The sequence below is a fragment of the Rattus norvegicus genome, chromosome 2 (assembly GCF_021556685.1).
Source record: "Rattus norvegicus strain SHRSP/BbbUtx chromosome 2, alternate assembly SHRSP_T2T, whole genome shotgun sequence".
In the NCBI taxonomy this organism is placed as follows: Eukaryota; Metazoa; Chordata; class Mammalia; order Rodentia; family Muridae; genus Rattus; species Rattus norvegicus.
This window is the reverse complement of record NC_141535.1, coordinates 75686059-75711472: the sequence shown is the minus strand read 5'-3', so window position 1 is coordinate 75711472 and position 25414 is coordinate 75686059. Positions and strand designations below refer to the sequence as shown.

General features: G+C 37.6%; 1 pseudogene across 1 annotated transcript; it reads right to left on the bottom strand.

Annotated features, from left to right (window-relative positions):
* Window positions 1-8232: 8232 nt before the first annotated feature.
* On the bottom strand, window positions 8233-25110 carry Dda1-ps1 (DET1- and DDB1-associated 1, pseudogene 1; annotated as a pseudogene). The gene is made up of 2 exons (XR_015675221.1): window positions 25020-25110; window positions 8233-8830 (listed from the first exon to the last, which is right to left on the bottom strand). The product of XR_015675221.1 is annotated as a DET1- and DDB1-associated 1, pseudogene 1 (transcript).
* Between the last annotated feature and the right edge of the window lie 304 nt (window positions 25111-25414).

Genomic DNA, 25414 nt, shown 5'->3' with positions numbered 1-25414 from the left:
AGAAAATTCCAAATTGATTTCCACTGTGGTTCAAATGTGACTTTCATTTAATGTCAATAGCTGTCTATAAATTTATAAAATGACAAAAGTAAAGTTTAAACCTATGTCAACTTAAGATTATTTTGATAAAATTTATAAAATGAAGCAAACACAATAATAAAAATATCAAAATACATTTTTATCCCACCTATTTTTTTACTATTTTAATTTTAATTTTATTTTTTATTCATTGGTCTATTTATGTACATTTCAAATGTTATCACCCTTATCTCTTTCCCCCTCTCCCTGCTTCTATAATGGAGCTCCCTCACCCACCTACCCACTCCAGCCTAACCTCTGAAGCATTCCCATACTCTAAGGCGTCCAGCCTCCACAGGAACAAGGGCCTCCCCTTCCATTGATGCAAGATAAGGACATCCTCTTTTAGATATCCAGCTGGAGCTATGGATCCTTCAATGTACTCTGCGGTTGGTTGGGAGTTTAGTCCCTAGGAACTCCGGTGAGTCTAGTCGGTTAACATTGTTGTTCGTCTTATTGGACTGGAAACACTTCCAGCTCCTTCAATCCTTCCCCTAACTCTTCCTTTGGGCTCCCTGTGCTAAGTACTATGCTGCAAGCATCTGCATCTGTATTGGACAGGTTCTGGAAGAGAATCTCAGGGGCTCCGGTCTGCAAGCACTTCCTGGCATTAGCAGTAATGTCTGAGTTTAGTGCCTGAACATGGGATAAATCCCTAGGTCTCTGGATTGCCTCTCCTTCAGTCTCTGATCCATTCTTTGGCCCTGCATTTCCCTTAGACAGGAGCAATTCAGGGTGGCCCAACCCCTCAGCTGAGGTCCTTGCATAACCTCTGGATACAGTTTCTAGATGTTTTCTCCCCCCTTTGCTCAGTATTTCAGCTAATGTCATCACCATTGAGTCCTGGGAACCTCTTGAATCCCTGGCATCTGGGATTTTCTAGTGGCTACCCTCTGTTCCCAATCTCTCACTGCTACATATTTCTGTTCAATTTCCTGACCCTCTGTACTTCTCCCGTGTCTGCCCCCTGATCCTGCCCCTTCTTTTACCTCCCATTCCTCTCTCCTTCCCAGGTCCCTCTGTCCCTCTCCCTCCCATTATTATTTTGTTCCCCCTTCTAAGTAGGACTGTAGGATCCACATTTGGTCTTCCTTCTTTTTGGGCTTCATACGGCCTGTGAGCTGTATTTTGGGTATTCTAAGCTTTTTTGGAAATATTCACTTTCAATGTGTATATACCATGTGTGTTCTTTTGGGACTGGATTACCTTACTCAGGATGATAATTTTAGTTCCATCAATTTGCCAAAAATTTCATGAAGTCATTGTTTTTAATAGCTGAGTAGTACTCCATTGTGTAGTTTTGCAGTTCCTCAGAAGATTGGAAATAATTCTACCTGAGAAACCAGCTCTACAACTCCTGGGCATAACCAAAAGATGCTCCAACATATAACAAGGACACATGCTCCACTATGTTACTTACAATAAACAGATACATTAAACAGAAGCTGGAAACAACCCAGATGTCCCTCAACAGAGGAATAAATACAGTAAATTGTGGTATCTCTCTCATTAATTTTTAAAACACATTAAGAGTTCTTAATTGGTCTCTTCTGATTTGTAGCCTTTTGGTCAAATTTTTTGCAACCTTACCTTATATCCTAAATAATTAATAGAGTCTCCTATTTGTATTTCTTCGGGAATAATTTGTAAACTCTAAAAGGGCAAAATCCTCTTTGCTTCATTAAACATTCTCTTTACTGTATATCCATTTGCATCAGCCATCAAAATATTGTACATATAAAGATAAATTATGAGTCATGAAATTGGATACTTACCTTATGAAGGGTCTAATCTGGGGGTCATGATTTTAGAGAGATCATAGTTACATCAGCTCCAGTTTCTGCCTTTTTTTCAATTCTAATATTATTTAAATGTGGGTTGATGTCTATATGCAAATGAGTGAGGGCACAAAATAAAGCAAAGTCCGTGATTGGGCAGTGAAAACGAAAGGCGGGCTGAAAATTTTAGAGATGGGATAGAGTATAGAGAGGGAGAAGGAAGGAAGATAAAGAGAAGGACAACCCAAATCCATGTTGTTATATATTGACTGCCACAGTTAGCTATGAATATCTTATAAAGAATGGATTATTATAGGACAGATTGTCTTATCTAGTTGGGCAGTTTATATTAATATCAATTGGCTCTGAGTTTGTTGGTGGTCATTTTGTGGGGTGTAAATTTACTGATATAAATCTGACTGATAAATTACAAGCCCCAAGAGTTTAGATTTTGCTGGGATACATGGATTTGTGACAGCTAAAAACAAGATAGGTGGTTCTTTCATGGGACTGGCATGGCAGCAATATGCCTTGGGAACTTAGCAAGTCAGGTGGAAAGATTTCAGGACCACTGGGTTAGATTGTAGCCAGCAGTATTATTATTATTATTATTATTATTATTATTATTATTATTATTATTATTATTATTTGCTGCTAGATTTACAAACTAAATATTATTTAGTTCTGACCTCTGCAGCTATAGTTTTCCAAAATATTTGTTTCTAGGCCCATTCTGGTTTTTATTTTTGTTGTTGTTGTTTTTGATTGTTTGTTTGTTTCATTTATAGAAGTTGCTCTGTCCTTGACATCTGAGTTTGTAATGTCTAACGTAAGAGCAATGGTGTTTAATTGTTTTGTGGAACAGTATTCATGTTTTTTAGATATCAGAGCCTGCAAGAAATACAGACAGTAATACACACGATGAAGAAAGCTGATTTTCCCTTACCCCTGCATGGAGACAGCTCAACAAACTGGCTGTACAAGGTTAGATTGTTCAACAGACTGGCAGACTGGAAAACCTTAATGCCAAAATGGACATTTGCTAATGGAAAGATAATACAGACAGTTATGAAAAATTACTGCATCAGTGAATCTTCATACAGAAACTTTGGCTGTTAAATTTGTGGGATTGACAGTTATAAAATGGTACTGTTATAAAAGTTAAACTGTGAACAATTTTTAACTTCAACAGAATGGGGAAGGATGTAGAGGAATTTTAATCTAGCAATGTGGTTACTCTTGCATAGGACCACATCGAAAGACCTTCTAGGTATTTATGACTTGACCAGAATGTAGGCACACCTTGGATTATAGTATGATATTGCTATATCATACTAGCACAATATGGAATATGGACACCACCTTAGTAAACACCTTTAATCCCTAACAAAGTAGGCAAGGTCAGTTCATTGAAGGAAGCATTTATGTTTAAAGTGATATCAATTTGAGGCTCAAACCTTAGATGGAGAAAAAGCATTTGAGAAAGTACAACATCTCTTCATGTGAAAAGTATTGGACAGATCAGAAATTCAAGGCCCATAGCTAAGCAAAATAAAAGCAATTTACTGCATTCCAACAGTGAATATCAAATTAAATGGAGAGATATTTGAAACAATCCCACTAAATTGGAGACAAGACAAGGATGCCCACTCTCCCCATATCTATTCCATATGCACTCAAAGTGCTAGTTAGAATGATAAGAAAACCAAAAGGGATGAAGGGGATACAAATTGGCAAAGATGAAGTAAAGGTATCACTATTTGCAGATGACATGAAAGTCTACATAAGGAACCAAAAAAATTCTGCCAGAGAACTTCTCCGGTTGATAAACAGCTTTAGCAATGTGGCCGGATATAAAATTAATTCAAATAAGTCAGCAGCCCACTTTTATACAAATGATAAACATGCTGAGGAAGAAAGAAGTGAAAGAACTTCCTTCACAATAGCCACAGATAATATAAAACATCTTGGGGTAACATTAACCAAACAAGTGAAAGATCTTTATGATAGGAACTTCAAGTCTCTCAGGAAAGACAGCAAAGAAGATCTTAGAAAATAGAGAGATCTCTCATGCTCACAGATTGGCAGAATTAATATAGTAAAAATGGCCATCCTACCAAAGGTAATCTACAGGTTGAATGCAGTCCCTATCAAAATCCCAATTTTCTTCAAAGACATGGAAAGTATAATTCACAAATATATTTGTAAAGGCAAAAAACCAAGAATAGAGAAAACAATTCTTAACAATAAAGGATGGCTGGGGAATGACCATCCCTGACCTAAAGCTCTACTAGAGTGCAATAGTGATAAAAACTGAATGTTTTTGTTATAGTGACAGACAGGTTGATCAATGTAATAGAATTGAAGACCCAGAAATAAAACCACACACTTGATCTATGACAAGAAAGCCAAAAATACACAATGGAAAATACAAAGCGTCTTCAATAAGTGGTGCTGGCCTAACTTGCACCACTAGTAGAAAAATGAAAATAGAGCCATATTTACCAACATGAATAAAGCTCAATTCCAAGTGCATCAATGACCTCACCATAAAACCAGACACACTCAAGTTAATAGAAGAAAAAGTGAGAAAGAGCCTTAAAGTCATTGACACAGGGGGAAATTTCTTAAAAAGAACTCCAGTGGCTTATTCTGTAAGATCAAGAATTGATAAATAAGACCTCATGAAACTGGAAAGCTTCTGTAAGGCAAAGAATATAATCAATAAAAAAAATAGCATCCTACAGATTGGGAAAAATTTGTGACTAACCCCACACCTGATAGATGACCAATATCCAAAATATATGAAGAACTCAAGAAGTTAATCACCAAGAAACCAAACAACCCCATCTAAAAATGGGATATAGAGCTAAACTGAGAATTCACTAGAGAGGAATCTTTTTTTTTTTTCCCTACCCCCTCTGCTACCTATTTCTTTTTTTTTTCTTTTTTTCTTTTCTATCTATATTAACTTGAGTATTTCTTATTTACATTTCAATTGTTATTCCTCTTCCTGGTTTCCGGGCCAACATTCCCCTAACCCATCCCCCTCCCCTCCTTCTATATGGGCTTCCCCTCGAGATCCTCCCTCCATTACCACCCTTCCCCCAACATTCACGTTCACAGGCTGTTCAGTCTTGGCAGGACCAAGGGCTTCCCCTTCCCCTGGTGCTCTTACTAGGATATTCATTGCTACCTATGAGGTTGGAACCTAGGGTCAGTCCATGTATAGTCTTTGGGTAGTGGCTTAGTCCCTGGAAGCTCTGGTTGGATGGCATTTTTGTTCATATGGGGTCTCGAGCCCCTTCAAGCTCTTCCAGTCTTTTCTCTGATTCCTTTAACGGGGGTCCCGTTTTCAGTTCAGTGGATTGCTGCTGGCATTGGCCTATGTATTTGCTGTATTCTGGCTGTGTCTCTCAGGAAAGATCTGCATCTGGTTCCTGTCGGCCTGCACTTCTTTGCTTCATCCATCTTATCTAGTTTGGTGGCTGTATATGTATGGGCCACATGTGGGGCAGGCTCTGAATGGGTGTTCCTTCTGCCTCTGTTCTAAACGTTGTCTCCATATTCCCTGCCAAGGGTATTCTTGTTCCCCTTTTAAAGAAGGAGTGAAGCATTCGCATTTTGGTCATTCTTCTTGAGTTTCATGTGTTCTGTGCATCTAGGGTAATTCAAGCATTTGGGCTAATAGCCACTTATCAATGAGTGCATACCATGTGTGTTTTTCTGTGATTGGGTTACCTCACTCAGGATGATATTTTCCAGTTCCATCCAAGCACCTCAAGAAATGTTCAAAGTCCTTAGTGATCAAAGAAATGCAAATCAAATGACTCTGAGATTCTACTTTATACCAGTCAGAATGGCTACGATCAAAACTTCAGATAACAACACATGTTGGTGAGGAAGTAGAGAAAGAGGAACACTTCTCCATTGCTGGTGGGATTGCAAATTGGTTCAACCTCTCTGGAAATAAATTAGGAAGTTCCTCACAAAACTGGAAAGAGACATATGTAAAAATCCAGCAATACCACTTTTGAGAATATACCCAAAAGATTCCCCACCATGCCACAGAGTCACATGTTCTACAATGTTCATAGTGGCCTTATTTTTTATAGCCAGAAGCTGGAATAAACCCAGATGTCCCAGAACAGAAGATAGGGTACAGAAAATATGGTTTATTTATACAACAGAATACTACTCAGCTATTAAGAAGAAGGACATCTTGCGTTTTGCAGGCAAATGGATAGAACTAGAAAATATCATCCTTAGTGAGGTAACTCAGACCCAAAAGGACACGCATGGTACTTTCTCACTAATAAGTGGATATTACAAAAAAAAAAAAAAAAAAAAACCAAAGATCCAATCCATAAAGCTCAAATATGTCAAGAAACTGAAGGGTCCAATGAGGACTCTTCAGTCCCACTTGGGAGAAAGAAGAAAGCAACCTCAACGTTAGAGGAGGGAGGGACAGGGGAAGGAAAGAGAATGCGGGTGGAGGGAGAGGGGAACATGATCTGGTACTAGATAGGGGAAAAGGACTGAAGTCCTGAGGGCCAACATAAAGAATGGAGCCAGGAGACCACAGGAGAAGGGAGGTTGGGAGGACTCTCCGGACTGTACCAGAGACCTGGGAAATGAGAGACTCTCAGGACTCAAAAGGGGAACCCTAGAGAAAATGTCCTACTGTGGAGAGAGAAAACTTACTGACCCTACCTCTAGCAGAAAGTCAGGGGATCAAGTAGGTGATCGGATTGCTATACCACAGTCACAGCTCTGACCCACAATTCTTGTCTGAAAGAAAGTATGGAAATAGAGATGATCCTAATGAAAAGAAGGTCCAGTCCCAGGCCTAAAGTGGGCTTTAGCTGAAAAAGAGACCACGAAGGATCCCATTCCTGAGGCTATGGGGCATTCAGAAAAAGAAACATATCATGACTGCCCACCAAAAATCCAACAAGCAGCTGAAAGAGTTAGATGCAAGTATGTGCACCCAACCGATAAACAGAAGCTTCTGACCCCTCTGGATGAAATAGAAAAAAGCTGGAGAAGATGAGGAGGAATGCAACCTGTAGGAAGACCAATAGTCTCAACTAACATGGACTCCCAAGATCTCTCAGACAATGAATTACCAACCAGGCAGCAAATATAGACCAGCTGAGATAAAGATGCCAATTCGTATACAGCAGATGACTCCCAGGTCTGGGTTCAATCAGAAAAGTCCCTCAAGGGACTGGAGGTCCCAGGAAGTTTAAAAGTCTGGCAGAGTGGGGAAATCCTTGTGGAGAGGGGGGTGAGGGAGGTGCTATGGCATTTGAAACAGTTGGGTGGGGCCTGGACTGGGAGCTGAGTGAAATCTGGGATGTAAAATTAAGTAAAAATAAGTGAAAGATATGACAGAATGAATGAGAGATAGAATACACCCAATGTACAGGAAAGCAGTCGAGGAAAAAAGTGGCTACAAGAAATAGAAGTGGCCATTAAAAGTATCCCAACCAAAAAGAGCCCAGGAAAAGATGGGTTTAGTGGAGAATTCTATCAGACCTTCAAGAAAATCTAATGCCAACACTGTGCAAACTAGTCCACAAAATAGAAAAAGAAGGACATCTACTGAATTCCTTCTATGAAACCACAATTACACATATACCTAAACCAAACAAAAACCCAACAAAGAAAGAGAACTTCACAACAGTTTCCCTTTATAATATCGATACAAAAATACTCAACAAAATTCTTGCAAACCAAATACAAGAACACAACAAAACGATCATCCATCATGATCAAGTAAGTTTCATTCCAGGAATGTAAGGATGTTTCAATATACAGAAATCCAACAATGTAATCCACTATGTAAAGTAACTCAAAGAAAAAAACCACATGATTATCTCATTAGATGCTGAGAAACCACTTGACAAAATTCAACACCCCTTCATGTTAAAAGTATTGTAAACATCAGGAATTCAAGGCCCATACCTAAACATAGTAAAAGCAATATAAAGCAAACCAGTAGCCAACATCAAACTAAATGGAGAGAAACTTGAAGCAGCGCTATGAAAATCAGGCACTAACTTTCTCCCTTCCTGTTCAATGTAGTGCTCAAAATGCTAGACAGTGCAATTAGACAACAAAAGGAGGTCAAAGTGATGCAAATTGAAATGGAAGAATTTTTTTTTTTAAGGAAAGGTCCTTTTATTGGTGTGGACGTGGAGCACGGGCTAGTCCATGATAAATGATAAAAGAGAAAGATCCAGAGGGGCCAGCTCTTTCCTGCCCTGGCGAAGGCTCAGAGTGAGGCCTGGGCACGAAGGGACCTGGGTGCCGGGCCTGTGGGTGGGAAGGAGCGATAAGGCCGGTCGGTGTGTTGGGGGCCCAGCCCTCCCTAGGCTCTGGCCCCCGACGAGGTCTTGCTGCAGGTGGGGGACACCACTGTGCTTTAAAAAGCATCTACCGACACCTCGCGGCTGGGCTTGATGTCCCTTTAACCAATGCTTGACACGAGTTACAGCATGAATAAACTCAAGGAAAATAAATACATGGGTCCTATGAGATTGGAGGGCGTGGACTGGATGTAGGAGGCGGACTGCGCTTACACACCTGGGTGGGAGCGGACACAGCTGACAGACGATGGGTGATTCACAGGACCTAGGTGTCCTCGGGCATGTCGGGGCTGTCAGTCCCGGCCACCTTACAGGGTGGCGCTGAGCTCTCGCCCTCCGCCTCCACCTGCTCTTGGTCTCTCTTCTTGGCGGCGTTCTTTTTGTCCCATTGCTGGTGCAGGTACCGCAGTAGGATGTTCGTCTTTTCTGTCATGGTGATCTGCTCTGACGGGTATTCTCCAGTCGGCAGGTATACTGAGGGACGGCGGTTCGAGGCCTTGCACACGGAGTCCTCGTGGAACTTGCTGAAGTTGCTCTTGTTGTAGACGGGCAAGCCTTTCAGAAAGTCTGCCGCCCGGGCCACCGTCGCTGCACAGCCACCTCCATGAAATGGAAGAATTCAAAATATGACTATCTGCTGATGATATGATAATATAAATAGTGAGCCCAAAATTTCCACCAGAGAACTCCTACAGCTGATAAACAAATTCAGCAAATCGTCTGGGTATAAAATTAACTCAAACAAATCAATAGTTTTCCTCTATTCAAAGGATAAACAGTCAGAAAGAAATTAGGAAATGACACTGTTCACAATAGTCACAAATAACATAAAATACGTCTATGTGACTCTAACCAAGCAAGTGAAAGATCTGTATGACAAGAACTTCAAGTCTTTGAAGAAAGAAATTGAAGATAATCTCAGAAGACCGAATGATCTCCCAAGCTCATGGATCGGCAGGATTAATACTAAAAATGGCCATCTTGCTGAAAGCAATCTACAGATTCAATGCAATCAGCATCAAAATTCCAACTCAATTCTTCATAGAGTTAGAAAAAGCAATATGAAAATTCATTTAGTATAACAAAAAAACCCAGGATAGTGAAAACTGTCCTCAACCATGAAGTAACTTCTGGGGAAATCACCATCCTTGAAGTGATCTCAAGCAATAAGACAAAGCAATAGTGATAAAAAAAAATGTATGGTATTGGTACAGAGACAGACAGGAAGATCAATGGAATAGAATTGAAGAAGCAAAAATGGACCCACACACCTGTGGTCATTTGATCTTTGACAAAGGAAATAAAACCATCCAGTGCTAAAACAGTAGCATTTTCAACAAATGATGCTGGTTCATCTGGAGGTCAGCATGTAGAAGAATGCAGATCGATCCATTCTTATCACCATGTACAAAGCTTAAGTCCAGGTGGATCAAGGACCTTCACATAAAATCAGATACACTCAAAGTAATAGAAAAAATGGGGAGATCCTCAAACATAGGCACTGAGGAAATTTTCCTGAACAAAACATCACTGGCATATGCTCTAAAATCAAGAATCGACAAATGGGACTTCATAAAATTGAACTGTCATTAGTACAAAATATCAATCAACATATTGGGAAAAGATTTACCAATCCTCCATCTAATATTGGGCTACTATGAATTCAGAAGTTAGCCTCCAGAGAATCAAATAACCCTATTAAAACATGGGGTACGGAGCTCAACAAAAATTTCTCAACAAGATAGATAAACCCTTAGCCAGACTAACGAGAGGACACAGAGAGTGCGTCCAAATTAACAAAATCAGAAACGAAAAGGGAGACATAACTACAGATTCAGAGGAAATTCAAAAAATCATCAGATCTTACTATAAAAACCTATATTCAACAAAACTTGAAAATCTTCAGGAAATGGACAATTTCCTAGACAGATACCAGGTATCGAAGTTAAATCAGGAACAGATAAACCAGTTAAAAAACCCCATAACTCCTAAGGAAATAGAAGCAGTCATTAAAGGTCTCCCAACCAAAAAGAGCCCAGGTCCAGACGGGTTTAGTGCAGAATTCTATCAAACCTTCATAGAAGACCTCATACCAATATTATCCAAACTATTCCACAAAATTGAAACAGATGGAGCCCTACCGAATTCCTTCTATGTGCCACAATTACTCTTATACCTAAACCACACAAAGACACAACAAAGAAAGAGAACTTCAGACAAATTTCCCTTATGAATATCGACGAAAAAATACTCAATAAAATTCTGGCAAACCGAATTCAAGAGCACATCAAAACAATCATCCACCATGATCAAGTAGGCTTCATCCCAGGCATGCAGGGATGGTTTAATATACGGAAAAACATCAACGTGATCCATTATATAAACAAACTGAAAGAACAGAACCACATGATCATTTCATTAGATGCTGAGAAAGCATTTGACAAAATTCAACACCCCTTCATGATAAAAGTCCTGGAAAGAATAGGAATTCAAGGCCCATACCTAAACATAGTAAAAGCCATATACAGCAAACCAGTTGCTAACATTAAACTAAATGGAGAGAAACTTGAAGCAATCCCACTAAAATCAGGGACTAGACAAGGCTGCCCACACTCTCCCTACTTATTCAATATAGTTCTTGAAGTTCTAGCCAGAGCAATCAGACAACAAAAGGAGATCAAGGGGATACAGATCGGAAAAGAAGAGGTCAAAATATCACTATTTGCAGATGACATGATAGTATATTTAAGTGATCCCAAAAGTTCCACCAGAGAACTACTAAAGCTGATAAACAACTTCAGCAAAGTGGCTGTGTATAAAATTAACTCAAATAAATCAGTTGCCTTCCTCTATACAAAAGAGAACCAAGCCGAGAAAGAAATTAGGGAAACGACACCCTTCATAATAGACCCAAATAATATAAAGTACCTCGGTGTGACTTTAACCAAGCAAGTAAAAGATCTGTACAATAAGAACTTCAAGACACTGAGGAAAGAAATTGAAGAAGACCTCAGAAGATGGAAAGATCTCCCATGCCCATGGATTGGCAGGATTAATATAGTAAAGATGGCCATTTTACCAAAAGCAATCTACAGATTCAATGCAATCCCCATCAAAATACCAATCCAATTCTTCAAAGAGTTAGACAGAACAATTTGCAAATTCATCTGGAATAACAAAAAACCCAGGATAGCTAAAGCTATCCTCAACAATAAAAGGACTTCAGGGGGAATCACTATCCCTGAACTCAAGCAGTATTACAGAGCAATAGTGATAAAAACTGCATGGTATTGGTACAGAGACAGACAGATAGACCAATGGAATAGAATTGAAGACCCAGAAATGAACCTACACACCTATGGTCACTTGATTTTTGACAAAGGAGCCAAAACCATCCAATGGAAAAAAGATAGCATTTTCAGCAAATGGTGCTGGTTCAACTGGAGGGCAACATGTAGAAGAATGCAGATCGATCCATGCTTATCACCCTGTACAAAGCTTAAGTCCAAGTGGATCAAGGACCTCCACATCAAACCAGACACACGCAAACTAATAGAAGAAAAACTAGGGAAGCATCTGGAACACATGGGCACTGGAAAAAATTTCCTGAACAAAACACCAATGGCTTATGCTCTAAGATCAAGAATCGACAAATGGGATCTCATAAAACTGCAAAGCTTCTGTAAGGCAAAGGACACTGTGGTTAGGACAAAACGGCAACCAACAGATTGGGAAAAGATCTTTACCAATCCTACAGCAGATAGAGGCCTTATATCCAAAATATACAAAGAACTCAAGAAGTTAGACCGCAGGGAAACAAATAACCGTATTAAAAAATGGGGTTCAGAGCTAAACAAAGAATTCACAGCTGAGGAATGCCGAATGGCTGAGAAACACCTAAAGAAATGTTCAACATCTTTAGTCATAAGGGATATGCAAATCAAAACAACCCTGAGATTTCACCTCACACCAGTGATAATGGCTAAGATCAAAAACTCAGGTGACAGCAGATGCTGGCGAGGATGTGGAGAAAGAGGAACACTCCTCCATTGTTGGTGGGATTGCAGACTGGTAAAACCATTCTGGAAATCAGTCTGGAGGTTCCTCAGAAAATTGGACATTGAACTGCCTGAGGATCCAGCTATACCTCTCTTGGGCATATACCCAAAAGATGCCTCAACATATAAAAGAGACACGTGCTCCACTATGTTCATCGCAGCCTTATTTATAATAGTCAGAAACTGGAAAGAACCCAGATGCCCTTCAACAGAGGAATGGATACAGAAAATGTGGTACATCTACACAATGGAATATTACACAGGTATCAAAAACAACGAGTTTATGAAATTTGTAGGCAAATGGTTGGAACTGGAAAATATCATCCTGAGTGAGCTAACCCAATCACAGAAAGACATACATGGTATGCACTCATTGATAAGTGGCTATTAGCCCAAATGCTTGAATTACCCTAGATCCCTAGAACAAACGAAACTCAAGACAGATGATCAAAATGTGAATGCTTCACTCCTTCTTTAAATGAGGAAAAAGAATCCCCTTGGCAGGGAAGGGAGAGGCAAAGATTAAAACAGAGACTGAAGGAACACCCATTCAGAGCCTGCCCCACAGGTGGCCCATACATATACAGCCACCCAATTAGACAAGATGGATGAAGCAAAGAAGTGCAGACCGACAGGAGCCGGATGTAGATCGCTCCTGAGAGACACAGCCAGAATACAGCAAATACAGAGGCGAATGCCAGCAGCAAACCACTGAACTGAGAATAGGTCCCCTGTTGAAGGAATCAGAGAAAGAACTGGAAGAGCTTGAAGGGGCTCGAGACCCCAAAAGTACAACAATGCCAAGCAACCAGAGCTTCCAGGGACTAAGCCACTACCTAAAGACTATACATGGACTGACCCTGGACTCTGACCCCATAGGTAGCAATGAATATCCTAGTAAGAGCACCAGTGGAAGGGGAAGCCCTGGGTCCTGCTAAGACTGAACCCCCCGTGAACTAGTCTATGGGGGGAGGGCGTCAATGGGGGGAGGGTTGGGAGGGGAACACCCATAAGGAAGGGGAGGGGGGAGGGGGATGTTTGCCCGAAAACCGGGAAAGGGGATAACATTCGAAATGTATATAAGAAATACTCAAGTTAATAAAAAAAAAATTTCTCGACTGAGGAATATCGAATGGTTGGTAACACCTAAAGAAATGTTCAACATCCTTAGTCATAATTGAAATGCAAATCAAAACACCCCTGAGTTTCCACCTCAGACCAGTCAGAATGGCTAATAAAAAAAATTCAGGTGACAACAGAGGCTGGCAAGGATGTGGAGAAAGAAGAACACTTCTCCATTGTTGGTGGGAGTGCAAGTTGGTACAACCACTCTGGAAATCAGTCTGGAAATCATGTTACAACCACTGTGGAAATCAGTTCCTTAGATAATTGGGCATTGCACTACCTGAGGACCCAGCTATAATACTTCTGGGCATATATCAAAAAGATGCTCCAACATATAACAAGGACACATGTTCCACTATATTTATAGCAGCCTTATTTATAACAGCCAGAAGCTGGATAGAACCCAGATGTCCCTCAACTGAGGAATGGATACAAAAATGTGGTACACTTACATCACTGAATACTACTGATCTACTAAAAATAATGACTGCATGAAATTCATAGGCAAGTGGATGGAACTTAGAATATATCATTGTGAGTGAGGTAACCCAAAACACATATTCTATGCACTCACTTATAAGTGGATATTAGCCTAAATCTAGGATTACCCAAGATATCCGTTTGAGAAAGGGGAAAGAAAAATATTCATAGGATGAGATATGGAGACAAAGTTTGGAGGAGATACTGATAAGAAGGCCATCCAGAAACTGCCCCTCCTGGGAATCCGGCCCATATACATACAGCCACCAAATCCAGACTATATTTTTGATGCCAATAAGTGCATGCTGGCAGGAGCCTGACATAGCTGTATCCTGAAAGGCTCTTCCAAAGCATGACAGAGCATACAGAGGAAAAAGCTAGCAGACAATCATTGAACCGAGAATGGGATCCCCATTGGAGGAGATAGAGAAAAGATTGAAGGAATTGAAGGGGTTTGCAACGCCATAAGAACAACAATACCAAGCAACCATGGCTCCCAGAGACTAAACCACCATCCACAGAGTACACATGGAGAGACCCATGACTGCAGTTGCATTATGCAGCACAGGATTTCCTTGTTGGGCACCAATGGGAAGAATATCACTTGACACCCCCCCCCCCCAATTGGTAGGTAAATGTTAGGCCAGGGAGGCGTGAAGGGGTTGGTGGATGGGTGAAGGAACATCCTCATAGTCGAAGGGGTATGGGGAGGAGGAGGGAGTTTATGGATGAGAAACTGGGAAAGAGGATAACTTTGTAATGTAAATAAAATATTCAATAAAAATGCAAAAAAAGAGTAGTGAGAGGTTAAAAGTGGGGATGTTATGGTATATGGTGGCTGGTATTTGTGTATGACAGTTTTACTAGCACAGTTTGACAGAGACCTGTTTCTGTTACTAGCACAGTTTGACAGAGACCTGTTTCTGAGAGAACCAGCTTGGCACAGATAAAGACAGAAAGAGCCATGGAATGAGAAGCGGCCAGAAGGTTAGAACATGTTGCCCATTTAGTATGAGGTCAGGCAATACATTTCAGACAGATGGTGAGAGAAGCTGGTTTGAATCAGTAAGCTTGGAAGATCAGATAGTACAGAAAGTAGAAGCTTCCAGGCATAGGTCCAAGGACAGTTAGTATAAAGAAGGAAATGCACTGGGTTAAGCACAAGTGATGTACTTGAACAGCTTGGGTAGGACTTGGGTAAGACTCAGCAGTTTATGTGGAGAAGTAAAAGTGATATTTGCATTATTAGACTTCATTATTAAAATATGATTTTACATAGCGATTGTCTCTATACATTCATAGAAGGATCTATGTGCTCATACCTTGATTCTAGTATGTGGTATATTTCTTCCCTTTCATAATCATTTTGCTATTGCATCTAAAATGCTGAGGAGGAAGAAAAAAAGAGACCGTGTGAGTATTTCCTTGTTCTAATAGCAATAGATTTGAAAGACATCCTCAGTCTACTCTGTTATATAAGAAGCAAGAGCGAGAAAAAGAATCAAAAATACAAATTTATTCTCTTTAAAACTACCTATAATTTTCATGAAAGAAAAATAAAGAAACACTAGGTGGGAAAAGGGAAAATTCATTAATTTGTAGACACTTAGTTACATATACAGAAAATATCAAATAAACTGTCAAATGCATATTTATTTGTGTATAGATCAAATACAAAACCAACAAACAAAAATCAACTATATTTAACTTGGTCAACATTGAGCTAAATATAAAAGAAAGAAGTTATCTTGCAATAACTATAAATGGTTCAATAACATTTCTAAGAAAAATTTAATTTAGAAGGCGAATTAACACAAAACAAAACAACTTAAAATGCAAATCTATCCCTACTTCGCTAGTCACCGTAAATTATAAAACTAAATGCCCTTTTAGAATATTTTTATATGTGGTTTTAAAGAGAGCTAGCCTCAGAGCCCTATTCACCTTCTACTTTTGCTATTCTCTTTAATCATTTGCTGTGGTAAGTTTTGTGTTTGATTATAGTTCAACTCACATGCACTCTTAGGAAATATTAAGCTTAGAGTATGTCCATGGAACTTTCTAGAGCAAAATGTCCTTTCTCACAACTGGTTTTAATATAATCTTAGAACTACATTCTAGGTCGTTCAAGGAAGGTAGGCAAAGTACTATTGATGAAAAGAAGAAACAAAATTAACATTGATTAAATTGTTACAGAAAATTATTAAATATTTTATAATGAATACATGATTATAATGAGCAAATAATATAAATTTATCATTAAAGAATTTTTATCCAAGTGGCAAAAATGGATCACAAAAGTAAAATGATAATGTAAATAAGTAAGCAGCATGGAAACAATCAGGTAGAAAAATAATGAAATATATATCATAATATACTCTCCTTGGTATGCTAGAACAAAGTACTTTGAAGTGTGGTATGAAAGATGGAATGGGTATAAAAAGAATCGAAAAGGTCTGTTTCTCCCATTTATGGGAAAACTTTGGGAATTGTAGACCCTAAATCTACTCATGTGTGAAGTCTTGGCATAATAAGACTTTACATCTACTAAGATCCCATTTCCTTGGTAACAGATAATTTCTTATTGTGCTCTGATGTGGTGGACAATGTAGCCCTTTGAGAACTTGTTTCTATTATGTAAAGTTAGCTTCCATTCATGGTAGTTCTCCTCCTTACGATCTTATTTCTTTTCTATATTTTTATTGAAAATAGTTTCTGCTTTCATGCATTATATCCCTATCACTGTTTCCCCTCCGTCCAATCCGCCCTAGTCCCCACCAGTACTTGCCCTATCCCCCAGATCTAAAACCCTGGAAAAGAGCAGGCTTCCAAGAGATAAGAACCAAACTGGAGAAATCAAAGTACAGTAAGACAAGTCAAAGGTCCCATAACAAGACTGGAGAAGGCAACCCACAGGAAGAAAAGAATCCCAAGAGCTGGCAGAAGAATAAAAGGCAGACTCACTCCCACTGTTATGAGCCCCCCACCACCCTCAAGCCCCTTGCTTGCTGCTTCAATCTCTGTAAGCTGGTAAGAGAATGACTCCTGCTTAGTGAATTCAGTAGGCCACGTTTTACTGGTGGTCTTTCTCCATTCTGACTCCTACGAACTTTCCTCCCCATCTTACTCAGACTTCTGCAATCTCCTAGGGGAGAGACCAGATAGACTTCCCATTTGGATTCTTTCTTCACAAATGTTTCTGGTTCTCTGTGCCACCTCTCATCTGCTGCTAGAGAAAGCCTCTCTGATGAGGTCTGAAGAAGACACTGGTCAATCAGTCAGTAGAGCAGAATATTATTACGAATAATTTCATTGATTTTTTTCTGTTTTGTTTTAAAGTAGTATTTGATCCTGCCCTAGGTCTCTGGACTACGGACTCTCTGCTTCCTGGCATAGAAGCCAGGGAGTAGGGAGTGTAGGGAGTAGACTTCTTCTAGTGGATGGGCCTAAAGTTAAACCAAACTTAGTTGGTCACTCATTCATATTATGACCCACTATCACTTCAGCATATTTTCTAGGCAGAACAGTTTGTAGATCAAAGAGTTTGTAACTGAGTTGGTGTCCAGATTTTTCTTACAAAGCTTACAGCGTATCTTCTCATGCAGAAGAGAGTAGAACATAGGGGTGAAGTCTCCAATTCCACATTATCTCAATCACTTCAGTGAGGTGTGTGGATGTTGTCCTTAGTAAAAGAACTACACTGTACTACCCTGTCAGTTATTTGTGTATATATGTATATATATATATGAATATATATGTGTGTGTGTCAGATCACTTATAATACACATATTTATATAATATCATGTATAATATATAATATAATATAATATAATATACACATATATACGATTGGAAATTGGTCCTTATTACAAAAGATGGTAAGCTTGCACCCCATATCCTTTAGTGTGAGGATTCCTCCATGAAGGATACCCTCATAGATTCCCCTGCACTCAGTTCCCACAGCATATTCAATAGCCCCATATTCCAGCTGACTCTCATCCTTCCCAGTCCCATCTGCCCCCGGTCCATCTGCAACATTTATTCAATTTTACCTTCTCAGGGAGATTCGTGTGAAGCCCATCTAGAGTTTTCCTCTTTACATAGTCTGTACTTTTTCAGCTTTAAAAAAATGACATATTTTTAGGCAAACAGGTTCAGCTAAAAAAAACAGAACACTCTGAGTGATATAACCCAAACACCAAAAGAAAATTATGATATATTATGACATATATTCTTTTATAAAAGTATGCTAGGTGTTAATTAAAAGATGGAAGGAACTGAAGGGGATTGCAACCCCGTAGGAAGAATAGCAATATCAAGCTACCCCATAGGAAGAATAGCAATATCAAGCTACCCTGTAGGAAGAATAGCAATATCAAGCTACCGGACACCCCAGAGCTCTTAGGGACTACACCACCAACTAAAAAGTACACATGAATGGGTCTAAGGCTCCAGCTGCATAGGTAGCAGAGGATGGCCTTATGTGGCATTAATGGGAGGAGAAGCCCTTGGTCCTGCTGAGGCTTGATGCCCCAGCATAGGGAATGCTAAAGCAGTGAGGCCAGATTGGGTGGGTGGGAGAGTACACTTATACAGACAAAGGGAGGGATGGTGGGATGGAGGGTTTGCAGAGGGGAGACTGGGAAGACGGACAACATTTCAAAGGTGAATAAATAAAAAAACCATTAAAAATATAACATGAAAATGTTTTCCCCTTATATCTAGTTTTTTGAGTTCTTTATATGTTTCGTATATTATTACTCTATCGACTATATAGTTTATGAAAAATCCTTTTCCACTTTATAGTCTATGGCTTTGTCTGAACCACTGTGATTTTGTTATGAAGATTTTTGAATTTATACAATCCCATATATTAGTTGTTGATCTTAATTCCTATTCTAACACAGTTCTGTTCAGGAAGTCTTTTTCTGTACCAAGGAACTCAAGGCTGTTTCAAACTTTCTCTTCTATCAGCTTCAGTGTTTTTGGTTTTTGGTTGAGGCCTTTGATCCACTTAGAGTTGAGTTTTGTTCATGATGATAAACACGGGCCTATTGGGGGTGAAGTTTGTATCTTGAAGAAATATGTATATAGTTATCTATGTGCAAAGCAACAATGTTTTTGTTATGTCTAGAAACTTTATTAATAACAGACCCAGAATAGGCCTGTTTTAAGATGATTTTCTATTTGTGAACAACAGTAAAGAAGATATGATCAAATCTGTGTTAAACTTGTGATTCTGAATTATATATCCTTTCATACACATCCCCTTTTAGACAAAAATTACATTTTCACATGTGCTGTATAAATATATGTAAAAGTCTTATAGGAATACACTTTCTTCATCCTAAATTTATTTCATTTTTCCTATATGTTTAAAGAAATTAAATCATTTTGATGGGTTGACTAAATCTTTTTTCTTAGTGAATAAATCAGTAGGGTGTGGAAGGGGAAAGAATATGACACAAAACATTGTGTTAATTTTTAAATGAGAAAATTATAAAAAGCACAGTCAAATTCATCAGGAATTTAGGAAATATTTAATCTTTTGGGTTTTTATATTTTGACATGTATCTTTCCTATTTTACAATGATCACAAATGTTAACATCCCAATGTCACAAGGCCTCAGCCTTAGATGAATAATTAATTATAGGCAATGATTGGCTGGTTGTGGAGGAGATTGAATATTCTCCCAGGAAAGCACAACTGAAATACATTCCCAAATGTTGGGCTTATATGAATATGAGCAAATCTGAGTTGACTCAGCAGGTTGTATACACCTATATTCATCAATATTTATTATGATATATCTGCATTTATTTCTATTTTGGATGCATAATTTTGAATAAGATACATGTACACACATACACACATATGGATAACAATTAAAGAGGAAAGTGTCATTAAGTTGAGAACTTCTGATGGACATAGGATGAATGGCAGGGGTGAGGATGTAAGGAGGGAATGATTTAAATATATTACTCATATAAAACTTAAAAAATATAATTATTGCTAAATGTTTGGGTGGAGGAGAAGCCTTGGATTTTTGTTGCACACACTCTCAATAAATACATCTTTTTCATTAGCCTTGGTGCTCCATTACAAAAAGCTGAATACTGATAGAACTTTACCAGAGGAGTATATAAGAAATAAATGGACTGACACCTGCAAAGATTTTATGTAATTATATACACAACCCTTTAGATAAGCACTTAGCACATTTATATTTTAAATGAGTAAATATGCAAATAAAATCTATTGTTTTCCATTATGAAAAATAAATTGCTATTTTTTCTGAGTAAATAAATAAAAGAAAATAAATCAGACTAGTAAGGAAGACAGAGATAGATCAATCTTAGATAGATAGAAAATGATAGATAGATAGATGTTGATATATCTATAATAGATATATAGCTCTCTAAATGCATGTATTTTATGAATATTAGTTCATCTCTCAGCCCCACTCTAAGAAGCTTCATTGTGCAGAGAATAGTGTCTAACAGAAAAACTCACAACTGGACAAAGTTCAGATAAAATGAATCCATGAAGTATTCTACCATAAATGGGTCACATTTATCACACATCTTTCTCACAAGGTTAAGAAAACATTGCAGAATAAAGACTGAAAAGATTGTGAAAATCAGAGGTCTGCGATAACTGGCATTAAGGATATGGCATGACCAGAAACTCCTAAAGTCACAGCTGCTATGGTTACTTGCACAGGACCTTAAGGAGATCAAGGCGATCAACCTTCGAGCTTGTAGGTTAGAGAGAATAACTAGGGTTCTACCCACAAAAGAGGAGTTACAACACTTGATAGCTGCTAGGGGAAGAAGAGTCAAGTTTCCTAAGTGATATTATTCTTGATCGGTCTATGATGCTTCACTAAATGGTGCCACCAAAAGTACATATGTGCAGAAGTAATTGGTTAAATGAGATATTAATTTGGCAAAGATATGATGAAGTTGAGAGTGGAAACTGGAGCAATCAGTGGGCAGGTTGGGAGGTAAATATAATCAAAATACATTGCATGCACTCTTGAAATTATCAAATAATTAATGCATTTATTATGTTTAAAAAGAAAGACCTTGTATGGTAAGGACACAGAGAAAACTGAGTTCCTATATTACACTTTCATCTCCTAAAATATCTTACTTGGTGTTGTCAAAATCATTGTTTGTGAAGAAATGTAATTCTGTTAAGTTCTTCAAGATGTATCTGTGCTCTGTGAAAATAAACTTTCTTTTTCCCCTGTATGAATAATAAGATATATTACTAAATATGAAAAAACATCCACTGAACAGTGACAAATCATTTTTATTCTCTTCTGTGCCTCCACAAAATGCAGCGTTGTTCTTTGATTAAGATTATGGAATGGACTCAGATGACAGCTCACAAGTGTGCATCTTGATCAAAACTATTTTATGACTATTCAAATTAAATTTGTTTCCATTGAAATCAAATAATGTTTGTGGAAAGTTTTACTTTTTCCTGAAAAAATAAAAAAAAATGAACTCTGTTTTGAAATTATGTCATTGACTACTTAAGGTGATTTTTATAAACAATGTTCCAAATAGAGTGGAAATATGTGATGGATAAGTATAATTTATAATGCAGTTCTATATGTATTCATCTAATCATGTTGCATTTGTGTACTCGAGGAATTGAAGAAAATTCAATAAATATGCTGTAATGGTGTTCTATTCCACAGTATTACTCACTTCTCAGTATGATGAAAGAGAAGAATTAAATGAGCTCAAAGGAATCTCTCTTTGTCATTGTATCATATGTCCTAATAGAATATGCTTAGTTTGTATAGAAATTTTGCAAAGACTTTGTTATTTACATAGGCTCAACCTAGATTACAATTTTTCATGTCAGTAACTGGAAATGTTAAGAGACTTATAAAGAAGTTATATGACTAAAACTCTCCATTATCAAGAAATATTCTAAGAAAAAATTAAGAAGGAATTTTCTAAGGAAAATGTTTTTAATCTTCCTATTGGTAATAAATTTGAGAAAGCAGGAGATACATTGCTTCTATTTAAATGAGCTTCACATTGTCATATAAACAAATTATATTATCCTTATAATTCTAGACTTCAAGCTCTGAAGTGCAGACTCAAACCTTCCAATCTAATAATTCAGAGGTGAATTATGTCTATTAATTTTGTTCAAGATCCATATTCTTATTCCAGGTCAATAATTTGGAATAAATTTGGAATAAAGCCCAATAAAACTTGGGCTTTAAGCTGGCATTTTAAAATTACATAATATAGGAAATGACTGAAACATTCATAAATTCATGTGTTGTCTCACACGGAAATTCAGACATACTTGGCTGATTTCAGCTACTCCAGTTGGAAAAACATGATGTGCTTGTGCTCAAGAGGTAAAATTGAGTGCCCATGTCTTTACTTCCTAGGAAACCATATGTCGAGGAGAATTCTACTAAACACAGAATACTATTTTAAAAAGATGTATAAAATTCTTTGTCTTAAATTAGAAGTGATAGTTAAAAGGGGTTCTTAAACCATGCTGTTTTTAGACTAGTTGACATTTTTTAACGGTGATCCAAAGTTGTGAATCTGTTTAGTTGGAAAGAGAACAAAATCACTCAGATGCTGTTCCTTGGGTCATGCTATCATATCTTCCTGGATAAACAGTCTTCTATGTTACCTTCTTCATATAGAGCATGACAGAGATAATATTAGGCTTATTTTGAAAATTACCATCTCTGATTTAGCTTTTAAAATATAATATTGAAATATTGTAAGTCAACTGTAGAGTTCTCCCCCTCCTCCCATGCAAAAACATGAACATAAACTAGAACATTAATGTTCTAGTTTAATCTCAGGTGTAATTTCAATGGTTTATGAAATTGATCAACTAATGCATTTGAAATAAAAATAAAAGCATCCTTGTAGCTATCTTTGTAGGAATGGAAAGAAGACATATTCCAGAAGGTTGGTCATGATTAGCATACACGGTGAGCTCCCGGTGAGTGAATGACCCTATCTTCATTCACAAACTATATTATTCCAATAAGACCTACTACATCCAAAGCTGACCTATGATCTCTGTACACACACATGAACACATGTCTATGCACACAAAAGCATGTCTACAAAATAATAGATGCAGTTACAATAAGGCACCACTTAGTTTATGTTGATTTCAATTAAAAATTATGCTTCTGTGCAAAACAGTCTTTGTGTAATCATTGTCACATAGTGAAGAAATAACTTAGGTGAATAGTCATGTTTTTAAAATTATCTCTGTGTTTATTGCCACTATAATAACAGTAATAAATTGATAAATCATCTATCTTCATCATGGTTGATGTTTGATACTGATGATATCTAATAAATGCTGTGGGTTTTTATTCACAACATAGCTATTTTTCTTTTGGAAATAATATAATCTAACAATTTCTTTGTATGTATATACATACTGTATTTTCCCTGTGATACAGCTTAACCAGCTGATGGCTCATTAAGAAAATTACAGGGGGGAGGGGGATGTTTGCCCGGATACTGGGAAAGGGAATAACACTCGAAATGTATATAAGAAATACTCAAGTTAATAAAAAAAAAGAAAAAAAAAAGAAAATTACAGGTTTCTGAAAGTTAAGCCTAGTTGTGTCCCTTCCCTGGGAGTGAACTGAGAATAAACTCAACTCAGTGACAAGGTTGCAAAAGCAGTTCCATTCAGTCATCTGAGGCTGTCTTGGCCCTCTCTTTACATCTCATGTGGTCTTTATTTCTGTCTGCCTCTTCTTGTCCATGTGGAACTCTACTTTGGGAAGTTTTTTTTTCAGTTGCTCCCTCTTCTTTTTCTTCATTCTACAGTCCTCATTGCCAACTGTGTTAATACCCTGCCCCACAAATCTCAATGTCACTGATCACAGTTTTCTTTCCTCCCGAGATGTTTTCTATCTACCATCCTTTCTCACTCTACAGAAGCACCTGTAAGGTCTCTTTTGATTTTAAATTGAATATATATATATATGTGTGTGTGTGTGTGTGTGTGTGTGTGTGTGTGTGTGTGTGTGTGTGTGTGTGTATGGAGTAGGGTGGTGTCTTAATTTTTGAATGACACTTTGATAATATTGATGGCAACACATGTCACCAGGATGTAATTTTTTTACATTTTTAACATCTTTTGATTCTCAAAATGTGACAGTTCTTATGATATTAGTGCTAATTATGATAAATTAATTATCTTTTTATTTATAATTACATGATTGCTCATGCCTCTTCCCTCCCGTCTAAAGCCTTCCATGTTCCCCATTGCTATCTATTAATTTAATTGCCTTTGTATTTTTAATTATTGCTACATACACATATATATGATGTATCATATCATATAAGCAATATATTATATATAATAGATATTAAATATAATAGATGTTATATAAAATACAACTTTCTCTGTTCACATGTTATTTGCTAATTAATATATATTCAGATGTATGAATTTCTCTTTAAGACTTATTCATTTCATGTAACATCTTAAAATTTAGGTAGATTAACTGTAATTAGAACTTGATTTGTTTTTTTGTTTATGCAGTCTGATCCTAAACTTGTAGTTACCTGCTTGAGCCTTTTGGTGTGGGGAGTCTAAGAATGAGGACCCGTTATCAATACATCTTTATAATATGCATAATTCCTTCAAAGAATGACTTTTAATATGTCTTATTTTCATTATTACTGTAAATATTGTCTACATTGTTTTGTTTTTTTATTGTGGGCTGTTTACAAACACACTGCCTAATTTCCAAATATTTACTTTTCAATATTTAATTATGTAGCTCTTTTGACATTTATCTTTGATTATTATTTTTTTTTATTTTAGTCCACTATGGTCAATCGTCTGTAGAATTTAAATCATGGCATAGCTTGTCATCAATGTTGGGAAACTTCCATAAGGATTTGGGGAAATTAAGGTATATGGTGGTTGTAGGGAATATTGTCCTATTGTGCCTCTTGTTTGGTTGTTTTGGTTATGTTCCCCTTGTACCTGTGCTTAACACTCTGTGTAACCTTGGATGTCCTGCAACACTCCTTATAGATCAGGGTGGCCTTGAACTCACAGAGATCTGCCTGCCTCTGCCTCCTCTTACTGTGCTTCTTAAGCCAGTATTTAAACTGTATTTTTACTGTGACACCTTCTAAGCCTTTGACCAAGATATCTCTATCTGTCTCAGAGTTCATCTACCTCTCCTTCAATTTTGTTAACTTCTTGATTTTTGAGTCTATATTATCCCTTAGAATTTAGTATTCTAAGTAAATTGATATTTTAGTCATTATAGAAAAAAATGAAACACCATGACAGTCATTGGTTCTTTGGGAACATTTAAAAAGAAAAATCCTTAGGCTAAGGAGGAGATAGCTTACTGGCTAAGTGTCTGCTTCACAAATGTGAATCCCCAAGATGCATTTAAAGGTAAGGTATGGGTAGCAGCCTACCTGTATCTCCATATACAACATAGCCATAAGATTAAGGACTGATTGCAAA